The sequence below is a fragment of the Hibiscus syriacus genome, unplaced genomic scaffold, assembly GCF_006381635.1.
Source record: "Hibiscus syriacus cultivar Baekdansim isolate YM2019G1 unplaced genomic scaffold, ASM638163v2 tig00110114_pilon, whole genome shotgun sequence".
Taxonomy (NCBI): Eukaryota; Viridiplantae; Streptophyta; class Magnoliopsida; order Malvales; family Malvaceae; genus Hibiscus; species Hibiscus syriacus.
This window is the reverse complement of record NW_024062594.1, coordinates 3990364-3997776: the sequence shown is the minus strand read 5'-3', so window position 1 is coordinate 3997776 and position 7413 is coordinate 3990364. Positions and strand designations below refer to the sequence as shown.

Here is a 7413-nt window from a genome sequence, read left to right as displayed (position 1 = left end):
ATATTAATATTTAGTATATTTATTGGAAGATAACATGTGACATTTTAAAAAGACCGGTTCATATGTATTAGTAAAACCAGAAGTTGACTACATTTATTTGATTGGCGATAACCAGAAGAAAGAAAGCTTCAATGCAAGTAATCCATCAATTACAAAGTTTCTCAAGTCAAATGCATTATATTGAAGTCAAATTCAGAATTACAGAAAATAAAACAATGGATTACATATTAATGGTTCAACTCAGTGCTGAAGCTTGAAGAATGATGGCGTGTAAACTAAAACACAAATGCAGAAAAGAAATGAAAAACAATACTAAAAGTTAAAGGACATAAAAAGATTTTGAGATGAAAGTATTGTGTATGAGTATTGGAACAAGTTCTAATAAATCTGGGTTTTGTTAGTTTTCGTCTCGGTTACATATTTCTTCCAGTAAGCAGTGATTTCCCTCTGAGTTTCAATGGAAGTCTTCTTCACACTGCCATTTTTTAATTGTTCCTGCTTGGCATTGAGCTTGGCGGGGAGGGCGTCGAGCTCATGGACCACTTTTTGGATGTCAAGCACAAGCCGCTCGGCCAATGTGCGAGAGAAGTCTTCCCTGATGACAACACGGAGCACGGTGATATGCTGAGCATCTGCCGGCATGGTGTATGCTGGCACGATCCATCGTAGCAACATCTCCGATATCTCGAACTCGTCGTGCCGCTTGTTGTCCTTCAGAGAAAACACCACTAAGGGCACCCCGTCATCCTTGGACACGATGTCGAAATGCCCTGTTTTCTCCAATCCTTGTTAAGGACCATAACGTTTTCATGGCAATTCTCCATCACATTCTTGTATCCCTGCAGGTAAAAATTAACAACAACGCACCGCATCAGCCATTATGAAGGTAGTTTCTACGGTTGAAACGGCTTAAAGTAGCTAGTTTCTCACCTCGTGACCCAATCGAGTCAGCTGGTAGTACTGAGCAATGACTTGGCTATAACCCTTGGAGAAATTGAGAGTGAAAGTGGGTTGATCAGCTCCAAGGTAATTAATGTGGAAAATAAGTTCTTCAGGCAAATCCTCCTTGCTTCTCCAGATAACACAACCAATTCCAGCATAAACAAGCCCATATTTATGGCCACTTACATTAATAATCTTCACAAGTGGAAGCCTAAAGTCCCATTCAAGCTCAGGGTACATGAATGGTGCAATGAACCCACCACTAGCTGCATCAGCATGAGTGGGGTATCCCATCTGCACCAAGAGCGCTAGAGATTTCAATTTCATTGAAAAATTTCATGTCAACTGCAAAAAATGGATATATATATATAAACAACAACAACAAAACCCTATTTCCATATGCAATTTGGTAAGGGATATATATATATGTACCCAGTTTCCTTGTTTTTCTCCACCAAGAGATCGTTTAGAATCTTGACGTCTACGAATTTTCCCTTGAGGGTCGAACCCAAGATCGCCGCGACGCAGACAGTGTTTTCATCGACCATTTCAACAGCCTTGACAGGGTCCTTCACATAATAGCCTTCCCTCAGCTTGACTTCCTTCAGCTCCACCTCAAAGTACCTGGCGAATTTCTCCCAGCACACTTGAACATTGGCTCCGGTCACGATGTTGGGCTTACTGCTTTACGCTTATTTTGCCACTTCTCTTGAAAGCTAGTCCGGCCAACATGATTGCCTCCGATGACCCGACTGTTCCCACTCCGACAGCCACCTCCGAGTCCCCTAGTGGCGTGTTGAACAAATGTGCTAACATGTTCACACAACGATTCCGCATCAACAGCACATATTGTGAGAAAAGTTGAAAGAAAATTTACTAAAACCAAAAACAAATACACACACACACACACACACACACATATATATATATATATATATATATATATATATATATATATTTGTATATGTACCTGAAGATCGGTGGTGACAGGGTACTCATCCATGTCAACATAGTTATTGTTAATGGCATCCATAATAAGCTTATTACATTCAGGTTCCATCCAGGTAGTAACAAAAGAGGAAAGGTTTAGCCTTGGGTTTCCATCAAGCATGAGCTCGTCATTGATGATCTGAAACGCGGCCTTTTTCGGAATGGAATCCTCAGGCATCTTGAACCTGCAATATTCTATATTCATGGAAATCATTTAACCCTTTAAGCTTCAAATTCTTGGGAATTTACTTGGGAAATGAGTTCCGGACATAGCGAGAGGCAAAAGTGGAGTGAACAGAGACATCGGTCTGAGAAGCTGTCTTAGATAACACCATGGTTTTTGATGTCTTGACAAATTAAAAGGTGTTTTTTTTTTTTTTTGCTTTGGTGGGGGAGAAGCAAATGGCATTTATAGGGATATCTGATTCATTATAATGTAACGTATTATAATAAAATTACATATTTATGAATTATTTTAGGTAATTTATATTTTGATTCTTGAACTTGATCTCAATGTGCAATTTGGCATATATATTTTTTAATTAGATACATGAACTCGACTTAAGGTCTAATTTGTTTTATCCAATTATGTACCGAAACTTGATTTGTTAATCAAGATTAGTCCCTAAACTTCATTTTTTGTTTCAAATTTAAATAAATTATTTATTTAAACCTTCGAACTATAAAGTCAAATTTAGGTATCAAACTAAACTTAAAAGTGAAGTTCATAAACCTAATTGAACCAGAGTCGAATCCCAAATTAAATCTTAAAATCAAATTTAATATCTAATTGGATTAAAAAATTAAATATTAAATTATACCTTAAATTCAAATTCAAATATTAAAACATATATTTATCCATATTTTATAGGGTAAACTATACTTTTAGTGTTTAAACTATTACTTTTGTTCCGTTTTAGTACTTAAATTTTATTTTTTTCAAAATCATACATAAAGTTTAATTTAGGTTTTATTTTAGTACCTCACAGCTAAAAACTTAACGGTGATGTTGACGTCTCACATAAGATAATTCCATGTCATCATTTCAAACAAAATAAAAAAATGCTAGTAGTTCTGTTAATTTTTTAATAGTGGATTGCCAAATTGAAACATAAACTAAATATTAGGTATGATTTTTAAAAAAAACTTTAGGTTTCAAAATAGAACAAAATAATAGTTTAGATACTAAACATATAGTTTATCTTATTTTATATATGGATAAGTATTCAATATATAATGAATATATTGATTGATAATTATCGATGAGATTTTAGCAAGGTTGATATAGAAAATTCTCGTAAAATAAAATAATTTTCACAATTTCAGCTCAATTATACCTCCCCCCGCGTTGCTAAATTCACGATTTCTCGGGTATAGTTTACCGCACATCATGCAACACATTTCGAAGCATCGTTTGGTTCGGCTTTTATTATTTTTAGGTTTAATATATAAAAGGTGTCTAAATTACTTTTTTTTTCTATTTAGATATCTAAATTTTTTTCGAGTATATTTAGATGCCTATCGTTTCTAATATTATCATTTTGGTACATACTCGTAACGGTCGTTAAAAAAATCTATTAAAAATTAATCAACTAATCAATATTTGACATGTAGCTTGATTTTTTATTTCCTTTAATTAAAAAATTATTATTTTTTAAAAAACCCACAATTTTTCTTATTTTTCATAAAATACCTCAAGACTTTCAATTTCGATACTGACCACTACCACCGCCGGCGATCATCGACTCACCCATTGTCCCTCAACCCACCAACCACCCACCGACCTCTCACCCACTATTAAGATGGATGTTGGTGTTTAGGATTTGGAGGTTTGGATTTAGGGATTGTGGGGGTTTGAAGCCGTAACTAACAACCGATAATGGGTGGATAGGCGGCCAGTGGGAGCGAAAACTGCAGTGGACGACTAACGGGTTGGGTATTTTTTGAGATTTTAGAAATATTTTAGGAGTTTTCTTAAATAATAATAATTTTAATTTTTAAAATAAAATTTTAAAAAATTATAAACATGTCACGTGTCACATTTTGAGTGATTGATAGAATTTTTTTAACACTTGTTACGACTGAGGCACCTAAATGATAATGTTGGAAACGTTAGACACCTAAATTGATCAAAAAAAATTAAAAACCTAAATGCGAAAAAATATATAGTTTGTGTTTTCTTTATATTAAGCTTTTTTTTTTACATAACAATCTTATCCTCTCCTCTCTTTCTTTTCTTTTATATTTCCAAAGCCCATATCCACATGCTTACATTATTTTTCTAGAAAAATAAAACAAATATTTAACCTTTAATTAAACCTTAAATTAGTTTAACTATATAATTTATAGTTTAAATGTAGAGCTTGTCTAAAATTAATTAATTAATAGTATTATCATTCTAAAACTCATAGATATGATCCTAATATTCTTAACCATCCACTTGTAAATCAATGATCAATTTGGGTATTGGAAAAATTATATTAACCAAATTGAGTTGCTAGGGTTTTAAGAGTGTCGTTAGCTAAATATCATTGAGTCAAAATAAAGAATAAAAGCAAAATTAAAAATCTACAATAATGAAGAACTAAGTCTAGTTTACCTTGTCGTCGGACTTGATTCAACATGGCTTAATTGGGCGAATAATGATTGTGGAATTAGGGCAAATTTAGGGTTGGTATGATTAAAATATGCAATTAGGAAATCAAAAGAATTATTATTTAATAAATAAAAATATTTTATTTAAGTTTAATTATAGTAATATATTTCACTTTTTTAATATTTAATGAATCATTCTATGGGTTATACAGTTTGAGCCAAGTACAAAATGAGGTTTTGAAAAAATAAGTTTATGTTTTAATTTACCCTAATCTTGTATACACTGAATGTAGATGTGCGATGGAAAAAAATTTAGCATACATACAATGAATCGAGAAATATTTTTTAGGGTAAGTATATTTGTGTTAAAAAAAGAAGTTCGAATGAGACGAATACAAATAAATTTTTAGGATTGACACATTTAATAAAATAGACAATTTCCATAAAAAAATAGATTTTATATTGAGGACTTGCCCACCCTGATCAGTACATACATCCGCCGCTGATTTCATCAAAAGCTTAGAGAAACATTGGATCCTCTTCCATCCACGGACAAAACAACACATTGATGTATGAAGGTCCCAAGTCTTGGATTAAAAATTTGGACAGAAGTAAAAGTCATATTTTAAAAAATAACAAACCAAAGACTAGATGATTTAGTAGGATAAAATATTAGATTCTTTAAGTAATGTTATTGGGACGATCGTCTCCTTAATGAGCCTTCACAAAACCTAATTTGGAGTAGTCAATCAATAGATTAAATATCAATAGTTAATTCAAAAAATATAACAAAACTGATATATATTATTTAAATTGATGATCGAGATTAAAAATTGAAAATAAAAAAAGTGTTCAAAATAAATAAAAATAATTTTAACTATTAATTTATATTCTCAATAATTCTAAATAACTATAAAATAATTTAATTTAGATCTTATGTATATTCCAAAATCCTAGGAATCAAAATATTTTTTAACAATTAATTTTCAAAGTATAACAAACAAATAATCACTAGTAATAAAATAAGGCAACTTGAAATCTTGAATAAAAATATAAATAAATAAACAAAGCAATATAACCTTTTAAATTTTGAAAAAAAAAATAAGAGCAACAAATTCCTTTTTCAGATTTTTTTTTTCTTTTCACCTTTTTTTAGTGTCACTGTAAATATTCAATTGAATTAAGTTGAATTTAACCAAAAAAAGATGAGTTTATGAATATCATTTTATTATCTAAATCCAGTCTGATTTTTTTAATAAAATTTAAGTCGAATTAAATATTTTTTTTGAGTTTTTATTTAAATTTAAATATAATTATTTATAATATTATGATATTATTTGATTTTAGTTTGAATGATTTTATTTAACCATAAACTAAAGGTACATACGGTTCAGTTCAATTCGATTTAAATTTTTAATTTTTTTAATAATCTATCAGTTTTTGATTCAATTAATCTTAGCTTTCGATTTTTCCAAATTAACTTTAATTTTTGAGATTTTTTGTTTTATTTTGAAAAAATAACTTTATTTTATCTTTTAAGTATTATTTGGTAGAAATTTATGTCTTACCCTTTAAAATTATAAGAGAAATATTTGAAGAGATTATATTTTCATAATCTTTGTAATTTTTAGTGTTTCTAGTATATAGATGGTTTTGTAAGGATATCCACAGTATTTTTTTTAGATAAATGAGTTTTGATATATATATATATATATATATATGATAAATAAAATTGTACTACGTTAAATTTTACTTCTCGTATATCGAGATAAAACTATACTTTGTCAGAAGGTCACTTCCCCTTCCTAATTTTTATTATTAAAAAATATAAGTAAATATTTAATTAGGCCTTTTAACTTTTTAGTTTATTTTAATTTTGCCTCAATATTTTCTTAATAATTATACTTTGTGCTTGAGCTGGTATTTTAATTTCGTCTTTATTTATATATGATTTATTTTATGTTGCATTGTTTTGTTTTTCACTTATAAATTTCTAACCTATACATTATAAACAGAATATTTAACCAGTATCTAATTGTATTCACTTTAGGAATGAAGCAACCAAATCCATACCATTATAGGGACGAAGCAGGGGCCACTGCCCCCTACTTTAATTCCCATCGATTTTCATAATAAAGATTTGCAGGCTGGGGAAGGAAATAATTATTAAAAAAAGAAGAAGAATCAAAATTTAAGAAAAGAAAAAGGCTGACCTGCTACTGAAAGACTCTCCAACGATCAATGTCTATGTTGTGAAGCTTTGGACTATGAAAATCTCCAGTGGTTGAATCCAAAAGAAAACGTTAGACTAATGACTATAATTAATTATTTGATATATATTCATTCACTAAACTGCAAAGCCCCTGTATGCCCCACTTGTACCTTTTTTAGTGCTCATCGTCCATCGTCGATATTTTATTTTTATTTTTTATTATCATATTTTTTCTTTTTTAGTTTATAATATCTTTGATTTTATGAAACGTTTTTCTTTGTCTTTATGTCATGTTGATATTCCCTACTTTGAATCTTCTAATTGGATTTGGATATGCAATTTATGTTCGTGGATAGATTTCTCACGTCACTCAACTTTGATATGCGATTTGTTGGTGATCTTTCAATAGCTTAATCCCCTTTTGTAGTTCGTTTGTTGATGCGGTCAAATGTGATCGTATCTATCTTTCATTCCAATTTTTTTATAAGGTAAAGCAGAATAATAGACATGAAAGCCTAAATTCAAGACAATCTAATAAACAATTTAGTGGTGATGTGAGTTCAGCCACTTTTATTTAAACGGGTTTCAATTTATGTAGAATACCAAAACAATGGTGTGATAACATTAGCCATTTAATCATGTCTTGAAGACCCTTTGGTTTTTCGTGGGGTGGA

The 7413-nt window shown here is 30.3% G+C and overlaps 1 pseudogene; it reads right to left on the bottom strand.

Moving 5' to 3' along the window:
- Positions 1–334: 334 nt before the first annotated feature.
- Positions 335–2294, bottom strand: LOC120215369 (annotated as a pseudogene).
- Positions 2295–7413: the final 5119 nt, after the last annotated feature.